We start from the raw sequence: 23,361 nt of genomic DNA, 5'->3' as shown, positions 1-23,361 counted from the left end.
ATCAAAAGAAACAGTTCTTAGAATAAAGTTAACAAAAGTCTATCTTGTTAGTAATAATGGAACATAAACTCTTACACCTAAGAATTTTTAAGTCATCATACCTGTATTTGCTTAAATGTTGAAATGACTCAACTAAAATAATATTTTCTTTCTTTCTTTTTTCTGATTAAAATGAAGATAAGAAGGTGTGTTCACTTCATCAAGAATTCTCAATGTATTATTCAGGTAATTATTTTTCTTTTCACTGAATTGACTTGGTATTTTCTTCAAGTTCCCAAATGTTTTTCATAAGAATTGATATATCAATCCTCAGGATCTGAAGGAGTTTTAAAAAATTAATTGCTCATATGTTTGAGGAGTTGCACTTAATTATTTAACACTGAAAGCTTTTCTACAGTACACTTCCCTGTTTTATCATGTTCTTATTCAACAAGATAATTTTTATATTCCAATTTGTTTTTTTCCATGGTGCCTCCCTTCCAATGCAAACCTCTCAGCTATCCCGATGGAATTAATGTCATACATTGATCAATGAGTGGATTACTAAAAACTCTCAAAGGTGCTCTTCCATAGCAGTGCTCTTCCCTGCTTACTTGTTTTTGCTTAGATGACCGTTAATTCTCTCTTTTTTTATTATTAGTATTATCACTATTTACTAAATGGCTTTCTAAATTATATATACTCAACAAGACATCATTGAAACAAGAAAGGTGATCCTAGAGTTGGACTGCTTGCATTTGAATTCTATACTAGTTGCATGATCTTGGACAAGTTGCCTAGTCTCCAGATGCCTTTGTTTCCTAACTTGCAAAATGAGGATAATAACAATATCCTATTCATAGAAACATTTTGAATGCTTGTAAATGAGAAAACACAGGCAGAGCACTTAGTAGTGAACATAGAATATCCTTGCTATAAAATTAATGCTAATTATTAGTGCTATGCTATTGCTGCAGCTAATGCCATGAAAAATTTCAGACTTTAGCCCCTCAAGAGGAGAAATTCTTACTCATCTTTGTATTCTCAGCAAAAAACAGAGTGCCTAACATAAAGTGAATGCTGTAAAATGATGATTGGCTTAGTAAATGAATGTATGAATAAATGTGATTACAGGGTCTATTCTCTACTAGTGCTTTTGTGTATTTATCTTTTTTTGTATCATTTGACAACAAGGTGTCTTTATCATCACCATCATCATGATCATTATTTCCATTTTGTCTGTTTAAAGACAATAACCCATTCCTTTTTAGTTTCCCATATACTAACTTAAATGGTTTATAATATGTAAAATAAAGTGGGATACAAAAAATAATGAAGATGATGTTGAAAACATACATTTTTAATACCCCTGTCTTCTAACTCCTGCCACAAAAGTACTCACAAAATAAAATAAATATGATGGATGAATGGATGGGAGAAATCTCAGTGCATTACAGATTTTACAACTTTCAGAGAAGATTGTCTGGGATGGCTGAGTGAGCCCAGGGCTTCTAAATTAACAGTAGAATCTGGGGAAATACCCACAGAATACCTGGCTATTGCAAGTGTAAGAGCATTGCTTTGATGGTTTGACGAGCTGTCTGTCAAAGACATATTCTGCTGGTGAACTCTGAGTTGATGATGGAACTTTAATTGCCTCACTATGTCTTGCAGAATCACACAATCCTCCCCTGTACATGAAGAAGCCTAGAAACAGAAGCCATCCACTCTCCCCATGTCCCTCAGCCAGTGATCCACTGCAAAGGTAAGTTCATGTTCTGCAACTGGTTTATCACTTGCCAGTGAACAATTTCTGTACCTGGGAAACAATATCCATGAAGATAAAAGTAAATAGCCTTAATTACAAGGACTTGATGATGTAAGGGAGTGGAGGAAAGCTCAATATTAAAATTGATAGCTTCTATGGAGGCAGCAGAAAACATTTAGGAGTGATATTAAAAACTCTTAAAGAGAAAAACTTAAGACACAAGAACAACTTAAAGAAATAAGATCATAATATCTACATGTAAGTATTCAATAGATAAATTGGAAAAAAATCTGATACAAATGTTCTTTTTTAAATTATACTTTAAGTTCTTGGGTACATGTGTAGAATGTGCAGGATTGTTACTTACGTATCTATACACGTGCCATTGTGATTTGCTACACTCATCAACACGTCATCTACATTAGGTATTTCTCCTAATGTTATCTCTCCCCTAGTCCCCCACCCACTTACAGGCCCTGGTGTGTGACAACCCCCTCCCTGTGTTCATGTGTTCTCATTGTTCAACTCCCACTTATGAGTGAGAACATGCAGTGTTTGGTTTTCTGTTCTTGTGTTAGTTTGCTGAGAATGATGGTTTCTAGCTTCATTTATGTCCCTGAAAAGGACATGAACTCATCCTTTTTTATGGCTGCAAAGTATTCCATGGTGTCTATGTGCCATATTTGCTTTATCCATTCTATCTTGGATGGGCATTTGGGTTAGAGTTTTTGTTATTGTGAACAATGCTGTAAAAAACGTAAGTGTGCATGTATCTTTATAGTAGAGTGATTTATAATCCTTTGAGTATATACCCAGTAATGGGATTGCTGGGTCAAGTGGTATTTCTAATTCTAGACCCTTAAGGAATTGCCAAACTGTTTTCCACAATGGTTGAACTAACTTACACTCCCACCAATAGTGTAAAAGTGTTCCTATTTTTCCACATCTTCTCCAGCATCTGTTGTCTCCAGATTTTTTAATGATCACCATTCTAACTAGTGTGAGATGGTATCTCATTGTGGTTTTGCTTTGCACTTCTCTAATGACTAGTGATGATGAGCTTTTGTTTATATGTTTGTTGGCTGCATAAATGTCTTGAGAAGTGTCTGTTCATACCCTTTGCCCACTTTTTGATGGAGTTATTTGTTTTATTCTTGTAAATTTATTTAATTTCTTTGTAGATTCTGCATAATAGCCCTTTGTCAGATGGATAGGTTGCAAAAATTTTCTCCTATTCTGTAGGTTGCCTGTTCACTCTGATGATAGTTTTTTTTTTTTTTTGTTTTTGTTTTGCTGATAGAAGCTCTTTGGTTTAATTAGGTCTCATTTGTGAATTTGGGCTTTTGTTGCCAATGTTTTTGGTGTTTTAGTTACAAAGATTTTGCCCATGCCTATGTCCTGAATGGTTTACCTAGGTTTTCTTCTAGGGTTTAAGTAGTAGGCTTCACAAACTTAAAAAAAAAATTCGCATAATGCTTAACAACAACAAAAAATATAAACCATAAGAAAACATACTAATGACTTTAAGGGCAGATTCCAAAGCACTAACATACAAGTAATGTTTTTCCAGGAAGAAAAATAATAAAATATAGATATCATAGTTAATAAAATTATGAAAAGAATCTTACCTTAATAGTATGGTGGGTTTGTGTAGTTGGTCACTAATTGCGCTGATACAGCAGATGTAAAATGAGGCTGTTAAAGGATATACGAGTACCTTAGTTATAAAATATAAAATTAGAACAAAATGAACATTATAATTTAAAAATTATAAAATATAATGAATAACATGATTTCCAAGATGACAATAATATCATCTAAAGTAGACTTCAAGGACAAAACCACTGACAAAGTCATTGTCTACTGAAGAAGATGAAATAGCATAGTAGAGAAATAGATAAAGGAAAGAACTACTATAAATGTAATGAAAAATTCATATGATTGAAATACTCATCTATAAGAATTTATCAGGCTGGGCACAGTGGCTCATGCCTGTAATCCGAGCACTTTGGGAGGCCAAGTTGGGCAGATCACTTGAGGTCAGGAGTTCAAGACCAGACTGGCCAACATGGTGAAACCCTGTCTCTATTAAAAATACAAAAATTAGCTAGGTGTGGTGGTGCACCTATAATATCAGCTACTTGAGAGGCTGAGGCATGGGAATTGGTTGAGCCCAGGAGGTGGAGGTTGCAGTGAGCCAAGATCACTGCACTGCAATCCAGCCTGGGGGACAGAGTGAGACTCTATCTAAAAAAAAAAAAAAAATTTATCAGATGAAATAAACAAAAATAATCACAGATTTTAAAGATTTCCAATAGTTAATAACTTCTAATATATATAATTTGTGTATATATATACACATATTTGTGTGTCACATATACTACTTACACAGTAATACTTATGCCATACCTATATATGTAGCATATATAAATATGAGGTATACACATACTCACACACATATGCACACACACACACAAGTGTTCATTATAGTCTTATGATATGGAATATCTTTGAAAATATGTCTTACACTTGTTAATATATTTAAAAAGTAATGGATATTTTAGGTCACTATCTAATTGCCCTAAAATAAAACTAAGTCAACACTGAAAAGATGGCCAAATAATTTGAAGTTTCTGGAAAAGAAGAAACAAAGTTGCTATACCAATAGAATGTTGTCAAATTTCATGAAAATCCCTTCCCAGGCCAATCCCAACTCAATTTCAAGTGCTAATATTCAAAACCACTAAGAATTTCCAGTAAATTACTTTAGGGTTCTTTTTTATTATTAATAAATCTACTATGATTTTAGTAGATAATTGAACTCAAGTCAACCCAAACCCTGGTATGATTTTCTACCAATCAGTGAAAGAGCAAAGCCCCAGAGGACTCAATTAAATTCAATCTCAGGATAGAATATGGTGAAAATGTCTGTGATGAAAAAAAATTATCATCAGCTAAGGATGAGCATTTGAAGAACAGTACAGAAGAACTTTATGGGAAGTGTCCAATATATAAAATAGAATATTTCACAATGAACTTTTTATATATAGTCATAGGCAATAATTCAGGCTAGCGTACATCTACTTTCCAAAGGAATTATACAAGAAGATTTCCCTTCCTGGAATGCATGATGTAGCAAGGTTTTACGTAAGTAAAATTAGAAACCAAAACAGAACTTGCAAGAACAACAGAAATAGAATTGTTAAGCTCTTCTAGAAACAGAACAGATGGTCTCTAAGGTAAAGAAACTAATAATTCTTTCATGAGCAGAAATTTCTGATATTAGTAATAGGTCATAGCAATGTGGTGGTGAAAAGGGAGAATGGAAATCAGGGCCACAGAAACATGATGACAAAAGATTATCAAGTTTGTGAACAGGACCACAATTCCACTTTCTCCTAACTGTAAAAGGCCTCAGCCCTCAAGTAATCCATACTATGAAATGCCTGATTAGTAGTAAAATAGATTCTGCTGAAGTTATCCCAGGACATTATTCTTAATTTTATTGTTATGTATCTGAACACTCTTCTCTGAATTGTTTTCCTAATTTATTTAAAACTATTTTTTTTGCCTTTTACTGATATTTTGCATTATATCATAAAAATAAATAGGAAATCACACAAAAAAACATCACCCATCACAAAGCCCACACAAAGATAACATTTTGATTTTATCTATCTATCATTTAGCTTAATGTTTTACAAATTTTCTACATCACTAGTCACCTCCTTATAGAATGACATATAGCAACATATTGTAATTACAGCATACTATTTAACTATATTTATTCAAAAGCAAATTCTTTTTTTTTTTTTTTTTTTTTTTTGAGATGGAGTTTCGCTCTTGTTACCCAGGCTGGAGTGCAATGGCGCGATCTCGGCTCACTGCAACCTCCACCTCCTGGGTTCAGGCAATTCTCCTGCCTCAGCCTCCTGAGTAGCTTGGATTACAGGCATGTGCCACCATGCCCAGCTAATTTTTTGTATTTTTAGTAGAGACAGGGTTTCACCATGTTGACCAGGATGGTCTCGATCTCTTGACTCCGTGATCTACCCGCCTCGGTCTCCCAAAGTGCTGGGATTACAGGCTTGAGCCACCACGCCCGGCCTTTCAAAAGCAAATTCTTAATGAATACTTGCAAGGTATCAGGTAGTGTTTTAAGTCATAAGAGAATTATCAGGTAGCAAATGGTGTCCAATAGCAGAGAATACAATGAAGAATAATAAAACAGGTGAAGGAAAAAAGGGGTAGGATTAGAGTAACTTTTCTATATAAGGAATAAGAGAGCTCACTAAAGTTTCACTTGAGGTAATACCTGTAGGGAGTGAGAAAGTGAACCAATTGAATACATGGGGCAAACACTGCAGACAGAAAAAAAAGAGCAAGGGCAGGGACAGTGAGGCTTGGATGTGTTTGGCATTTGAGAAAAAGCAAGAAATTCAAAGAGGTTTAGGGGGATGGTTGGTAGAAGAGATCAGAGAGGGTGACAGGAAAAGCATATTTCAGATGTAGAGTCAAGGTGAGGACTTTGAATTTGAATGCTGGGTGAGACATTATGTCACCGGAAGATTTTAAGCAGAGAAGTGACATGATCTAACATATTTTGAAAGTGTCATTGCAGCTACTATGTTGAGAATAGGCATCAAGAGAGAAGGCAGACCAAAGGACAGAAAGAAGGAGACCAAGAAATAGAATAATTCTGGGACTCAAAAATGGGAGCTAAGACCAGATAAAAATGGAGTTGATGAGAAGCATTTGGGATCTGCATATGCTTTGGAGGAAAAGTCAATAAGATTTACTAGTAAATTCAGTGTTGGGAAAGGGCAAGCATGAATTTAAAAAATGTATTTAGCAATACATTTTTATAAGACAATTTGATTGAGATATATTCTAGATGCAGAGGATGTGACTGGTTGAGCTCATTTAATATCTATGAAGTCCAGTAAAATACCAGCCCTATAACAGATACTCCAGAAACAGGTATTGAATTAATGAATGAATCTAGGAAACTGTATATTGTTTATTTTATAAAGTGAATGGAATTCATATAGTGTAATATCAAATACTGTAAGAGTTCCTTCAAATATCTTTAAGAAATGATATCAAAACAAAACCCTACAACATATTGCTGTCAGCATTCTGAGGTCCGGGCAGGATGGATAAGATATCAAGATACCTTGTCACAGAATAAAGCTGAAACTAGGATAAGCCTGTTAACCTCATTTTATTTAAAAATATCGACATATTTTGTTTTCTGTCATAGATCCTTAGTTATTTTATCATGTGTTCCTCACAGAGTCATGTTTTCCTGAAAAATTAAAATATATGTAGATATAAATATTTAAATAATGTTTTCCCCACATAGATTATATGAGTCATTTAAGACTATCTAATGCCTCTCTTTGTAGTAGCTCTTATTTCACGCAGTATTATCTTTCTCCCACAGGAAGTGTATATTAGCAATAGCGCATCTAAATAACCCTTACAATTAATTTTTCCAGATAGCAAAAATTTCCAAAAAGTAAAAAATCCAAACATATTTATCTTTTCTTTAGTTATTACTATTTTAAGTCATACCCCAAATCTTCTGATCATAAAGGATTTTATAATTCGATGAAAATAGGATTAATGGTGTTACTATTTTAAAGTTATAATGCAGAATGAGTTAGCTATGCTGTATATAATAAGGACAAAATTTTCCTGAGTTATTTTGTCTTTATAAATGCCTTCTTTGTGCTTAAGTTACCAAATGCATGAACCCCGGCCTATCATATTGTTACACAAATTGGTTTGGTGGGAACACCATTGGTTTTTTGAAAGGCAGACTGAGATATCTAAAAGTTAGGCTCATTCTAACTAGCCAGATAATCCTGGGCACATTATTCAATCTCTTTTAGCTTCATTGCCTTCAGAGACTATAAAATGTGCTTCTCATGAAGTTTACATTCATTCACTTATTTATTTAAAATATTTTAAAGGCCCCAATATCTAATAATCAACATACCAGAAATCTGGCAGCATCTAAAATATTTGATATAAGGACACAGAAAGTAAATATTGTTTCTCCTTTCTTTTGAAGAATATATAAATACATACATACACATTTATATATTAACACCTCATCATTATACAATTATTTTATTTAAATTATTTTAAGTAAACATATTTTAAAATATTAATTTTTTTGAAAAATATATTTAAATGCTTATACATTATTATATTTTTCTTATTTGAGATGAGCTACTAAAAAGAGAACCACAAGATGGTATTTAAGTGACTTCTTTTACATATATACGAAATTAAAATTTTCAATGGAAAGAAAGTTATGCAAAGGCCAAAACAGAAAGAGTTTTTACATAAGGGACAAGTTTGAGAAAATCAAAACAAAATTTTCAAGTACAAGTAACATTGGCTGGGTATTAAAACTCTCAAAATGTGGCAGGCCATGTTTCCATCAGCAACCAGAGCAGTCAGCCTTTACCAACGCCTTACTGTAACTCTGATGAATGTGTAAGTTAAATATTAAAAACAGGAGAAACTAGTACCTTCGTACAAAGGCTAGAATGTAAACACAAGTCCATTAAGACTCTGCCTATGCTTTCTCAGACCTTAGAATTTAATTAAAGTAATGGATAAGTTCTTGCATAACTTGTACCAAGACCCACTTTAGTTAAGTAATTTTTCCAAGGCTCTAAAGTAATTGCCTAAACCTAGTACCCTAGTCAAAGATTAGATAGAGTAAAACAGTTTGGTTTTCGGTTTGGAGGTGCATCAAATATATACACTCACTAGAGAACACTTGTAACTTTGAGTTGGTCTGGTGAGTTATTCTGATCTTTTCCCTGTAATCAGTTACAGACATAAACTCCCTTCTTTCCCAGTCTGTCTGTATATTGTTATTGGACTGTGAGAACAAACAGCTGGACCCCCATTTGGTCTGATTAAAAAATGCTTGGCAAATTTCAGATGACATTTTGGCTTTAGAAAGAAGGATAATTTCTAGTTAATTTGATTTTATTATAATACATATAAAGATTTAGGAAAATCAATAAAATTACTTGAAAGGGCAACGCCAAGTTATGGTAATATATCTAATTGAAAGTTTTAATTTTGTTTTGTATTTTTTATTACTTTTCTCATCAGCATGCTGAATGAACAAAATTATGACATATTAGTCACAATGCTACAGAAAAAGAGTTAATTCCTTAGTAAGTAGTAGTATTTATTCAGAAAAATGATTATTTTAAAATTCATTTTTAAAAAGTAGAGGTAGAGCATTCTGTAACCTAACTCAGATACAAAAAATATACAGAAAATATTAAATGCAAGATAGCATTTGTTTGTCATGGTTTTAAAATGGTATATCAACATTGGTAATTTCTTTTATTATTATGGAACTGTTCTTTATGAAATGGAATCAATAAAGCTTAAGCAATCTTAAAATAAGCTTAACATTATAAAATAACATTTCTAGAAGTATTTACTTTGGTGATAAGCAAGAAAATCTTTCATGAAAAATTCTTCCTCCTTTCTCTTAATACTGTACACTGAAATTAGTTAAATTATCATATTAAGTAAGGCCTTTGTGTTGCAGAATGGAGGAGTGGGTTAAGAAGAGAAAATCATCTCTTAATGGCAAAATTAGCAAATCTTATGCAATTCCCCATCAAAATGTCATGTTAATCTGTCTAGGCCTAGTTTAGAAGCAGACAGGGCATAAAAGTTAACCAAACCTCTGGAAAAGAACCAAAGTTTGCAGAAGACGCAGGCAGCCTACCCTGACACATACCTACTCATTGACCCTCCTCTGCCCCTTCACAGTAAGCACTCATGGACTCATGAACAGAAGGTATTTGAATAAAAGCCTGGTATGATCTACTCTAATCAGATTTTAGAAATATCAAGTTATTGTTATGAATCACTCTAATTTTTCATATATAGCTTAAAATGCACTGTAATAGGTAATTTTAATAATATTCAAAGTCCATATACCCTAAATACTTGTAGGTTTTAATGCATTTTTTTAAAAAAAAAAAAAAGGGTTTAGATTCTGAATCTGCTCACTTGGGAACTGTGTCATCACGAATATTTGAAAGCTTCTTATGCCTGTGAGCTATCTTTTCTAGCCTACAAAATGAAACTTTAGAATCCGAGGAGTACTTGTGAAACTCCAGCTTCTCTACTAGAATTTTAGGGTACCCAGATTTGAAGGAAAAAGATGATTTTTGTGAGAAAATAAGGTATCTGTGACTGTGTATGGAATCACAAAATGGCTTGTGATTCCTTTCTGTAAGGATATAGACGGGCATAAAATTTCTTAAAAGAAGTGTGTGTGTATGTGTGTGTGTGTGTGTGTGTGTATGCGCGCGTTGGAGTTTAAGCACTGTGATGGATGAGCAGCAATTAGCATGAAAATATGTGGTGTAAATGAGAAACTTTGTGTTAAAACTATTGAGGAATAAGGAGCATCATCAGAGGAGAGGAGACTAGCAGGGCAGCAGCAAGAAGAGCATGATGACAAGAGTCTAGACGAATCCTTTAATTCTGACATGAATAATGAAAGAAAGTCACTTAAAATCAATCTGGATTTTGACACCTCATCTAATGTCCAAGAGTTGCTTCAGTTATTTCAGTTTGCACACCAAACATATTACTTAACTCATGGACATCATATTACTGAGGCATATAAGCATATTTGTTTGTGTAAATTGAGATGCAAATTAAATTAGCAATGATAAACCACCTTTCATCTATTAAATTGTCAAGTACACAAAACAATATTCAGGACCTGGATGTGTATGATAAGATGGGGCTTGTGATTTTGCATTCTGATACAGATAAAAATTGGCATAAAATACCTTTTTTTTTTTTTTTTGAGATGGAGTTTCACTCTTGTTACCCAGGCTCAAGTGCAATGACACGATCTCGGCTCACCGCAACCTCCGCCTCCTGAGTTCAGGCAATTCTCCTGCCTCAGCCTCCTGAGTAGCTGGGATTATAGGCACGCGCCACCATGCCCAGCTAATTTTTTGTATTTTTAGTAGAGACGGGGTTTCACCATGTTGACCCGGATGGTCTTGATCTCTTGACCTCGTGATCCACCCGCCTCGGCCTCCGAAAGTGCTGGGATTACAGGCTTGAGCCACCGCGCCCGGCGGCATAAAATATCTTGAAAAAAGTTTGGAATTATATATCAATACATTTGAAAATTTTAACTTTCTTACTATTTAATGTGGCAACCCACTTCCCAGTATCTCTTAAAAAATAATCAAATGTGTCAAAGTTTTTTAAAAAAATGAACTTCTGGAACAGTCTGGCCCCTGTGAACTTAAACAATTGGCCCACCAACTGTCCATTTGGGAACAAGGCCACAGATTAAAGAAAAACTTCTGAGAAAAGAATCAAAATTGAGGAGGACAGGAGCAGTATCAACAAATAAAAAAAGATCTAAACCAAAGTGGGTAAGGAGTCTAGATCCAGAATATCTCAGAAAGTAAGCTGTCATATATTTGATCATTACAGAGAACAGCAGAGGGGAGCCATGTGAAGTTATCAAAGCTTTCTTGAAACATCCCTTCATCCTAAAAGTGTATGGAGTCTAATTTTACATAAAAATGTTCCATATAAAATTACTACAAGAAAAAGAAGAAGAATAATTCCCCTATCATGAAAGCATACCATAAAGATACACCCACAAAATCAGATAAATGACATTATGAAAATGATACAAGACATAAAAGAACAGTATAACATAAATAAATTTTTTAAAAATTCAGAAATAATATGTCAGTCTTCAGGAAATAAAAATAAAAATTATTTAGCAAATAATACTAAACTAAAAAGAAAATAATAATGAATAAATGTAGATAATCCCTTAGGAGAAATAGAAGGTATAAAAGAATACATTTTAAAAATAATATTAAAATGTGAAGAAAGAGATGAAAATAGTTTGAAAAAAATGGCAAAGATAGGCAGAAAAGGATTAAATTATTTAACAGAAGTTCTGGAACTGAAAACGAAAGCAAGATAATAAAATATCTTCTCTGAAGTAATAATTTTAAAATGTGAAACTGTATACTGAAATAGCAAACCATAAATCTGAGCATGTTGACCCAGAGTCACCAACACCATTACACATTCCAATAAAATTATTCAAAAAGGAAAAAATATTTGCATACCTAGAAAATACAGCATTTGGTGTATATGGGAAAGCATAGTAAATTATCATAATAATTTCAAGAGCTACACTTAAAGAAAAACTTGAGAAAAATGTTTAATGGATTCAAGAGAAAATTGTATGAGCCAATGATTTTATGTACAATCCAACTGACAAAGGGCACAGATAAGCTGTTAACAACATGAAAGCACTCAAAAAATAATGTTCCCATGAACATTTTCTCAGATATCTACTACAGAATAACATACAGATAACTGAAATGACTAGAGAGATCCAGACATAAGGACCAATGGTGAGCATCAAATATGGTTGCCCATAGAATTAAGATGACATGAGAGCTAAGAGGAAGACGGTGTGTAATGACTGTACATTTTGAAAATTTGTTTTTGAAGGGATTATGGTAAACAATGGAGAAAGATAAAAAGTAAAGAGATCAATAGTCATTTAAGTGCTAATACTAGTACTGTTATTTTAAGAGTAATATATAAGATATGATAAATTATTGAATATCCAAATTTTATCCTCTTCTTCTTTAGAATCAATAGATAACAAAAACATCAAAGTTCTGTAATCTTGAATTTTACATAAAAATATCAATACACGTTTCTAAGGTATTATATCTGGGGTCAATTAAACTACAAGGTGATAGTATTCCATACCTACTAAAATAAAAGAATAAATTAAAAAGAAACCTGACTACTCTATCTTGGGTGAATTAAACTACACAGATATAGTATTCCATGCTAACTAAAATAAAATGATACATTAAAAAGAATCCTGACTATTCTAAGTGTAATGTGGGATAAAATGCAGGCCAAATGGAGAACCAGTTCTTTTCTAGTGGGAGTATGTATTGATCTAACCTCTAGCAAAAACCCTGTTTAGCAGTAACTTTTGAATCTGTTACAAGTTTTATTCTTTGGTATAACTACAACAGAATTACATAGATACCTATTTTTACCAAAATATATGTGTAAACATGTTAATAGCTGTACTATTGATAACAGTAAAAAATCAGAAACAACTAAAATGTCAAACAGTATAATACATTGTAATATATTCATATAAAAGTATATTTAATGAACAACTGATGCACACAATCACTTTGGTGAATTCTAAAATCATAATAATGAGAGAAGAATGTTAGACACAAAAAACCCACTGCTTTGATTCAATTTATGCACAGTTTGAAAACAAGCTAAACTAAGCTATGGTGCTAAAAGTTAGGTAATTTATTTTTATTGTGGAAATGGGGTTAATAACTAAATAGGGCCCATAAAGGTTTCTCTAGTTTTAAGGTGTTACGAATCTTGAACTGTACAGTGGCTATATGGGTATGTTTTCTATATAATAATTTATGAAATATTAGTTTACATATGCACTTGTAAATTTTTCTGTGTATACACTATAATAGATAATTGGCACTCCGGTAAACCTTGTATACCCCAGCTACTGAGGATGTCTGAGGCTGATAGCTCACAGGTGACTTCCTCCCTTGAAATTGACCTTAGCCACAGATAACTCTATTTATTCTCCTACTAGGGAGACACCATACTTCATCCCTGGATCATGCAATGATACAAAGGTCTAGACATTATATTTCACATTTGAAAAACTCTGAAGAGCCGTTCCAGTTCTAAAGCTTTATTGAAACTGTGTTATGGTTTGACTTCTCTTTCTGCTCCATCCTGCTTTTGTTGGTTCATCACAGATACATCTCTCAAGAGCATTCCCCAATAAACCCTCTCTGCATGAAACTCTCCATCTTAGAGACTATATCTAGGAACTTCTTATGATTCTGTTGTTACTAGAAGGGGTCCCAGAAAACAAACTGTGGAATAATATTCTATAGCTGGATGAAAATGTTCAGGCCATCTGGCAATGAGGACTCCATTACTGGTGGTAAGCAGAGGAGGAGTAGACTTCACATTTCACAGTTGCTAAAATTGTTGCATGTAGTGTGAACTCGGAACTCAGATGCAGTACTGGTGGAAGAAGACACACTGGCTATGTGATTACTTCTGGAACTTAATCTCACATAGAAAATAGTGAGTATAAGGACTAAAAAGAAAATAGACTTTACTGAGAATCATTTTATTGTAATTGAAGAATTAATAAAGATGAGTTCAGATGATTAATTAATTATCATTCCAAGGTAAAATGTGAAAGCCAGAGGGAATCTTGACAGAATCTGAGGAGACTGATCATTTGCCACTGGTGAGCAGTCAGTAGGTAACTAAATTTGAAAGTTAACACAACTATTGGATCATCAGAAAAGGTTGGATTCTTAACCTCAGCAGATTTCATAAGCCAATGTCAGGATACTAACAAGAAAGATATATTCCCCTTAGATTTGGAATGAAGATAACTGATTAGACATAGCTGAAAACCTTGAAGGTCTATTTTCCCTTGAATGGTCTTATTCGGTGGAAGTATCTTCTAATTCCTTTGATACAAATAATGGTCTTCTTTTAAAGAAAGCATTCCTTTGAGATCATACAGAAAATTCAAATGACTTAGGTGCTTTAAAAGAGAATGCTTCCATCTAAGACCCCCACACACCAAGGAGCTATCTTGATTTCTTTCCAGGCAAACATTCCAATAATAAGGGTTAAATGCCAGCACATTCCAATGAGAAAAGTGCTGAACTAGCTAAGGGAAGAAAGAGATTACATGTAAAGGAACTATAGGAGCTGTCTAATAGGTACCATGGGAGCCAGGAGAATATGAATGAAACTGGATCCTGAAGGCGACATAAAAAGGGGCATAGAATATAGAACTGGATATGAGATACTTTATCAATATGGAGCACTCTCTCATGATATGTAATTTAACACACTGGCAAGGACACCAGGAAACAGTGATAATATATCAGCAGGATGGCACTAGGAAAGTTTGAAAAAATAATGGCCCATGTAAATGCAGAAGTGCCAGAATTGTGTGATAGATAGAAGATGAAGGCATTAAATGTAGATGCTATAGTGATATACCATGTAAGATCAGAAAAACCACCAGCAAACTATATTCCAAGATATATTAGAATCACAGCTAAATCACAAAAGCAATATGGATTACACTGGTGGAAAAGGCACTGTCATTTCTGAACTCAGTATGGTTCTCCTCTGTAGGCTAGGGGATACTGTAACAGGACTGGCCTCCCTGAAAGAAACAGATAGGAGAGTATCCTGAAATAAAAAGAAGCCAGATAGTGGCTCTTAACTGTCAAAGCAAGATGGGCACATTTATCATCCTGAGTACCAAAGCTTAAGTGGCACGCAGAGGAGGTATGAACTGCAGAGATGTTATATACATATATATATATATATATATAATTATATATATGTATATGATTGTAGATATATAATTATATAGATATATGATTACACATATAATTAATAGAACACAATATTTCCAAAGACAACTTAGATGGGAAGCCAGAAAATATGTTGCTTAATTTCTATGATTAACATAAATAAAGAACAGATAAGTAGGAGACTGAAGGCAACTATAATAATAAAATACTGTTTTCCCTTTTCCAGTCTTAAGACCTGAGTACAGTTCTCAGATCCAGAATCCATTGATTGGAGTATGAACCACTGTGAGGAAGGATCAGGCAACACCACAAGTATATTGAAGAGTAATTCCTTGTATTCTTTCTGAAAAGAACTAACAAGTATATACTGACTAACCACACCTGGAGGACAAGGACATAGGAACACCTTTTGAGGATTACTGGATATGGATCTGAATTGGCATTGATATCTGTGGACCCAAAGCACCACCATTTTCCTCTTGTTAGATTGGCATTATTAATGAAGTTCTGGAACATGTCTGGTTCACTGTGGATCTAATGGGTCTATGAACTTCCCACTGGGCATGTTCCTGTTTTCTAAATATAACCTGAATGAAGAGACTTGGTAGTTGGCAGAATCCCAACATTGATTTGTTAGTTCGTGTGGTAAGAAGTATTATAATAGGGAAGACCCATTAGAAACTTCTTATTCATTTCCCCAGAAAAAAATATATATAAGAAACATTATTATATATTTGAAAAAATAAATTAGTGTCACCTTACAATATTAAAAGATGACTCTTAACAGCATACCTGAGACTGGGTCATTTATAATGAATAGAAATTTGTTTGGCTCATTGTTCTGAAGACTGGGCACTCCAATGGCATCTGGTTTCTGGCATCTGGTCAGCCACTGATGAGGACCTTCTTGCTGTGTCATCCTAGCAGAAGACAGAAAGACAAGAAAGCAAATGAAAGCAAGAGAGGGCCTAACTAGTTTCAAAAAAAGATGTATTATTTTGGTAACAAACCCATACCTGGAATAACTAACCCACTCCCATGATAATGGTATTAATCCACTCATGACATCAGAGCCCTTATAACAAATGAAAAACAAAACCGTATAGCTAGAAAATAGTAGATACATGGAGGTATAGACATGGACCAAGTCATATATTACCTTGTAAACCAGAGTAAGGAATTTATTGATTAGTAACACTTATGTTCAGTAGTCTCACATAGCTTCCAAATTTCTAGATTTTGTATATATTATTGTGCTCCTTAGACATTTGCTGCAATCTAAGATTCTTAAAATTAATTTAATAATTATTTAAGAATAATTTAAGAAACCCAATCTCTGTTTGTCATCAGTGTTAGGATGACTCTTTGCATAAATAATTTATTTCAAATTGCTCAGTCACCTGAATCATTATATTAGCATAATATATGAAGTGTCTGATCCCATTCATAATTGTAAAAATGACTGATCCATGTTCCATATCTCAAAATCCTTGCTAGTTGATTTATTTGCTAGTGAAACTTTTTATATTAAAAACTAACAAGTACAAATAAGAAGCTGTGATTTTATTTATATAACATTTCTCATAAGTCAATCAACAAGGACAGGCTAAATTGTTTTGACTGAATAAACAGAGAATTTCCAAATGTCACTTTCACTTTGTTTTATAGTGACATATCTGTCTAATTTTTATTTTTGTGAGTACATAGTAGTTGCAGATATTTGTGGGGTAGATTAGATGTTTTGACACAGGCATGCAATGCATAATAATCATATCATAAAGAAAGAGATATTCATCCCTTCAAGCATTTATCCTTTGTGTTACAAACAATTCAGTTATATTCTTTCGGTTATTTCAAAGTGTGTAATTAAATTATTATTGACTAGATTTATATTTATGCTATCAAATAGTATGTCTTATTCATTCTTTTTAACTTTTTGTACCCATTAACCATCCTCACTTTCATTCGCCATCCCCCATACCCTTCCCAGCCTCTGGTAACCATCATTCTACTCTATATGTCCATGAGTTTCATTGTTTTGATATTTAGATCCCACAAATAAGTGAGAAGATATGATATTTGTCTTTATTTGTCTGGTTTATTTCACTTAACTTAATGATCTCCAGTTCCCTTCAGACTGATGCAGATAACAGGCTCTCATTCCTTTTTATGATTGAATAGCTCTCCATTGTGAATATGTACCATGGTTTCCTTATCTACTCATCTGCAGATGGACACTTAAGTTGCTTTCAAATCTTGGCTATTTTGAACAATGCTATAACACACATAGGAGTGCAGGTATCTCTTTGATATACTGATTTCCTTTCTTTTTGGTACATACCCAACAGTGGGATGACTGGGTCATGTGGTAGCTCTAATTTTACCTTTTTCAAGAACCTCTAAACTGTTTCTTATAGTGACTATACTAATTTATCTTCTCACAAGCATTGTATGAGGCTTCCCTTTTCTCCACATCATCACCAGCGTTTGTTGTTGCCTGGTTTTTGGATATAAACCATTTTAACTAAGGTGAGATGATATCTCATTGTAGTTTTGCTTTGTATTTCTCTGATGAACAATGATGTTGAGTACCTTTTCATATATTTGTTTGCCATTTTTAAGTCTTATCTTGAGAAATGTCTACTCACATCTTTTGCCCATTTTTGAATCAGATTATTAGATTTTTTCCTATTGAATTGTGTGAACACCTTATATAGTCTGGTTTTTAATCTGTTGTCAGATGCATGGATACTTTGTATTTTCTTCCACTCTATGGGTTTTTTTCTTCACTTTCTTCATTGTTTTCTTTGCTTTGCAGAAACTTTTTAACTTAATGTGATCCTAATTGTGAATTTTTGCTTTGATTGCATGTGCTTGTGGGGTATTCCTCAAGAATTTTTTGCCCAGACTAGTTTCCTGGACATTTTCCCTACTGTTTTCTTGCAATAATTTCACAGTTTGAGGTCTTAGATTTAAGTTTTTAATCTATTTTGTTTTAATTTTTGTGTATGGCAAGAGATAGGAATCTAGTTTCATTCTTTTGCAGATAGATATTCTCAGCACTATTTATTGAAGAGATTGTCTTTTTTTCAGTGTATGCTCTTGGTCAAAAATGAGTTCACTGTAGTTCAAAATGAGTTCACTGTGGATTTGTTTCTGAGTTCTCTATCCTAATTCATTGGCCTATGTGTCTGGGTTGTTTTTGCTGTTGTTCGTATGTTCTTTTGGTAGATTGCTTGGTTTTTTGCCATTACTACGCTGTTTTTGTTACTATAGCTCTGCAGTGTAATTTTAAGTCAGATATTATGATTCCTTTAGGATTTTTTTTTTCTTTAGGAAAGCTTTGGCTATTCTGGGCATTCTGAAGTATCTTATTAATTTTAAGATTGTTTCTCTATTTCTGTGAGGAATGTCATTAGTATTTTGATAGAGATTGCATTGAACCTGTAGATTACTTTGGGTACTGTGGATATTTTACCAGTATTTCTTTTTCCAATCCATAAACATAAAATATTTTTCCACTTTTTGGTGTTCTCGTCAACTTCTTTCATCAATGTTTTACAATTTTCATTACAGAAACCTTTAACTGTTTTGTTTTAGTTAATTCCCAAGTATTTAATTATTTTTGGCTATTGTAAATGGGATTACTTTTTAGACTTTTTTTCAGATTGTTCACTGTTGGTATACAGAAATGCTACTAAATTTTATATGTTGATTTTGTGTCCTGCAATGTTAATAAATTTGTCAATCAGACATAAAAATGGCAATGGTTTATTAGAAACCAAGTTTTCTTGTGAAGTCTTTAGGTATTTCTGAATATAAGATCATATCATCTACAAACAAGGATCACTTGATTTCTTCCTTTCCAATTTTGATTCCTTTCTTTCTTTCTCTTGTCTGATTGCTCCAGCTAGAAATTCCAGTATGATGTTGAATAACAGTGGTCACAGTGAGCATGTTCCAGGTCTTAGAGAAAAGGTTTTCAGTTTTCCTTTATTCTAGACGATATTAGGTGTGGGTCTGTCATATGGCTTTTATTATGCTGTTATTCTTCTATAACCATTTTTTCTAGGCTTTTTATCATGAAGAAATGTTAAACTTTATCAAATGCTTTTTAGCCATCAGTTGAAATGATTATGTGGTTATTGTCTTTCATTCTGTTGATACGATGTATCACATTGATTAATTTGCACATGTTAAACCATACTTGCATCCCTGAGATAAACCCTACTTGGTCAAAATGAATAATCTTTCTAATGTATTTTTGAATTTTATTTGCTATTGTTGAGTATTTTTGCATCAATATCCATCAGAGTTACTTACCAGTTGTTTTCTTTTTTTGAGGTGTCTTTGTCTGGTTTTGGTATTAGGGTAATACTAGTGTCAAAGAATGAGTTTGGAAGTATTTCCTCCAACTCCACTTTAAAGAATAGTCCAAGTTGTGTTTGTTTTAGTTCTTTAAATATTTGGTGGAATTCAGCAACAAAGGCATTGAGTTCTGGCCTTTTTTTTTTTAACTGGGAAACTTTTTATTATGGCTTTGATCCCATTACCTGTTATTGGTCTGTTCAAGTTTTGCATTTCATCATGGTTTAATCTGGGTAGGTTGTAAGTGTCTGAGAATTTTTCCATTTTTTTTAGATTTTCCAGTTTACTGGCATATACTTGCTCATCATAGCCTTTAATGATCCATTGAATTTCTGAAATATCAATTATAATGTGTCATTTTTCATCTCTGATTTTATTTATTTGGGTCTTCTTTTTCTTAGTCAGTCTTGCTAAAAGTTTGCCAAATTTGTTAAATGTTTTAATAAAACCAGATTTTTATTTCATTGATCTTCGGCATTTTTAAATTTTATTTATATCTGCTCTAATCTTCATTTTTTTTCTTCTACTGATTTTGGGTTTGATTTACTCTTGCTTTTCTAGTCCCTCAAGATGCATCACTAGGTGGTGTATTTGAAATTTTTCTTTTTTTTAATGTGAGCATTTATAGCTATAAAATTCCCTCTTAATACTACTGCTTTCCCTGTATCCCATAGGTTTTAGTATGTTGTGTTTCCATTATCATTCGTTTCAAGAAATTTTCAATTTTCTTCTTAATTTCTTCATTGAAATTAAGCAGCATATTGTTTAATTTCCATATATCTTTATGGTTTCCAAATTTCTCATCATTGATTTCTAATTTTATTTTGTTGTGGTCAGAAAGATGCTTGATTTTATTTCAATTTTTTTTGAATTATTTCAGACTTGTTTTGTGACCTAATGAATGATCTGTCCTTGAGAACGATCCATGTGCTGAGGAAAACAATGTGTATTTTGCAGGTCTCTGATGAAATGTTGTGTAAATATCTATTAGATCCCTTTGTTCTATAGTGCAGATTAAGTCGGATGTTTGTTGATTTTCTTTCTGAAAGATCTGTCCATTGCTGAAACTGGGTGCTGAAATCTCTATCTTATTTTATTAGAGCTTATCTCTCTCTTTAGCTCTAATAATATTTACTTTCTATATATGGGTGCTCCAGTGTTGGGTGCATATATGTGCATATATATAGTTGTGTCCTCTTGCTGAATTAACCTCTTTGTCGTTATATAGTGACCTTTGTCTCTTCCTAAATTTTTGTGAAATCTATTTTGTCTCATGTAAGTACAGCAACTCCTGCTCTTTTTTGGTTTCTATTGGCATGGACTGTGCTTTTCTATCCTTTTATTTTCAGTCTATGTGTGTCTAACAAGCAATGGCTCTTGATTTTTTATTCATCCAGCCATTCTATACCTTTTGATTGGAGAAGGTAATCTATTTACATTCAGCACTATTTTTGATAAGGACTTACTCCTGCCATTTTTAACTTTGTATTCTGATTGTTTTGTGGTTTCTTTCTTTGGGACATACCTTTTAAATAATGATCAGTTTTTCACATAACTTGTTTTTTGTAGTGTAATTTAGAAGGTATTGCTTGAATAATTCTCCTTTAATATCTTAAAGGATTTCTTTGTGTGAAATTTCCATGGGCTAAAAATATTGCCTCTTAAAAAATCCTTTTCTAAAATGTATATACCCTAAAAAGGTAACATATTAAGCTATTAATGTGTCATTGTTTAATAAAAGATTAGAAAACAAGTCAATTCATATACCTGAACACAGGCTGCAAACCAGCTGCTCTTAGCAGAATCTGGCTGCAATCTTGTTTTGTTTGGCTTACAAAAGGGTGTTTGTACAATGCTTGAATTTTAATGACTTTAAACAAGTGTTTAAGTACTTCTTCCCATTTTCCAGTGGCCCTTTTGATTTTCTGTCTTGTTTATACCAGGCTCAAATTATGTATTTAAGCTACTTTTTAGCACTTGTGTTTGTGACTTTCATCAGAGTATCAATATGTTTATGGAGTGAGAGAAGGCACCACCTCAAGCTGGTGTAGCTGTGCAGCTTAAGTGGACATGTCCAGCAATTACTAGAGTGCCTCTCAAGGTCCTCTTTTATTAACATATCCCACTCTATGCTGATAATCTCACCCTGTGTTGATGACTCTCAAACCTACATAGCTGTCCTTTTTTTTTCTGAACTATGATTGTATACAACCCTCTCTTGTACTTGGCATGTAGATTTCTACAGACATCTATAAAATTTCACTTTCTAACTTGCCTCTCATGTTTTCCATTTCAGTTAAAGGCCGAGCATTGCTTTATGGTGAGCTACTTGGAGGCAAAGATACCCCTATATGTCTAGCAAAGAGATGTAGTCTTGGTCATAGCGGGTGCTCCATTTTTGTTTTTAACTTTTAATTTGGAGATAAAACTCATAAGAAGTTGCAAAAATAGTAGTTTTGATGTAACCTTCACTCATCTTTTCCCGATGACAACCATCTAACATAGCCATAGTACATTTTTGAAACTAGAAGACTGGCATTGGTATAAATACAATTAGTTAAACTATGAATTTATTCAGATTTTACCAAATTTTACACACACTTGTGTTCTTCTTTTTAGGGTACAGTGTGACAAAATTTTATATCTTGTGTAGATTTGTTTAACTGCCACTGCAAACATTATACAAATATGCTCCATTGCCAGAAAGAAACTTTCTCTTGCTTGCCCTTCATATATGAGCAGAATCTACTCTATCCCGAAAGCCTACTTATTCTCCATCAATTTATTTTTGTCATTTTTGGAGGTGTTATATAAATGAAATCATACAATATGTAACCTTTTGAGTTGGGCTTTTTCTTTCACTCAGCATTATACCCTTTCAATCCAACCAACTTGGTGGGTGCATGCATAAAAATAGTTTATTTCTTTACATAGGTAGGCAATATTTCAGTGTGTATGTATGTACCATAGCCTGTTCATAAATTCACCTATTCAATAATATTTTACTTGCTTTCAGTTTTTACCTATTACAAATAAAGCTGCTGTGAACTTTTTATGTATAGGTTTTTGCATAGACATAAATTTTATTTCTTGAATATAAACATATACACAGAAGTGATCACTAGATCATATAGTAAGTACATGTTTAACTTCATAAGAACCTGACAAAGAGTTGACAAACACCTCTTCAAAGTGGCTACACCATTTTACACTTTTATTAGCAAAGTCTGAGAGATCTAGTTGCTCTGCACTGTTGCTGGCACTAAATATTATCAGTATTCTTTTTTTATTTTAGTTATTCTCATTGTTATGTGTGGTACAGGTAGCTCATTATGGCTCTAATTTGTTCTCTAATATGGCTTATAATGTTGAACATTTTTTATGTATTTAGTTGACACCTACATGCACTTTTTGGTGAAAAATCTCTTCTCTATATATTACAGAAGGAATTTGACTTTGCTTTCTTATATGCTTTGCAAATGTTATCTCCCAGTCTGTTGCTTAACTTTTTATCCTCATCACAGGGTGTTTCACAGAAAAATGCTAATTTTGATGAAGTTTCAATTTATCCTTTTTTTTTTTTTTTTTTTTTTTTTTTTTTTTTTTTACTGGATCACCTTTTTGGTGTCATGTTTAGGAAGACTAAAACCTTTTCTTACAAAGATTTTTCGCAAAAATATTTACAGTTCAATCTGCAAAATTTTTATCTATTATCCAATTTAAGTAAATTTATGTGTGATGTGAAGTTCAGGTTAG

General features: G+C 33.0%; 1 long non-coding RNA gene across 4 annotated transcripts in view; it reads left to right on the top strand.

The window, feature by feature from the left end:
* Window positions 1–23,361, top strand: part of LOC141584319 (uncharacterized) — a 630,894-nt gene that overhangs the window by 562,379 nt on the left and 45,154 nt on the right. For all 4 annotated transcript variants that reach the window (XR_012517309.1, XR_012517307.1, XR_012517308.1 and 1 more), the window contains 2 exons: window positions 178–225; window positions 1,654–1,744. This is a non-coding gene — a long non-coding RNA (uncharacterized LOC141584319). The remainder of the gene's footprint in view (window positions 1–177; window positions 226–1,653; window positions 1,745–23,361) is intronic.

Source organism: Saimiri boliviensis, chromosome 4 (assembly GCF_048565385.1).
Source record: "Saimiri boliviensis isolate mSaiBol1 chromosome 4, mSaiBol1.pri, whole genome shotgun sequence".
NCBI lineage: Eukaryota > Metazoa > Chordata > Mammalia > Primates > Cebidae > Saimiri > Saimiri boliviensis.
The sequence above is the reverse complement of the archived record's forward strand: the minus strand, read 5'-3'. Positions and strand labels throughout refer to the sequence as shown.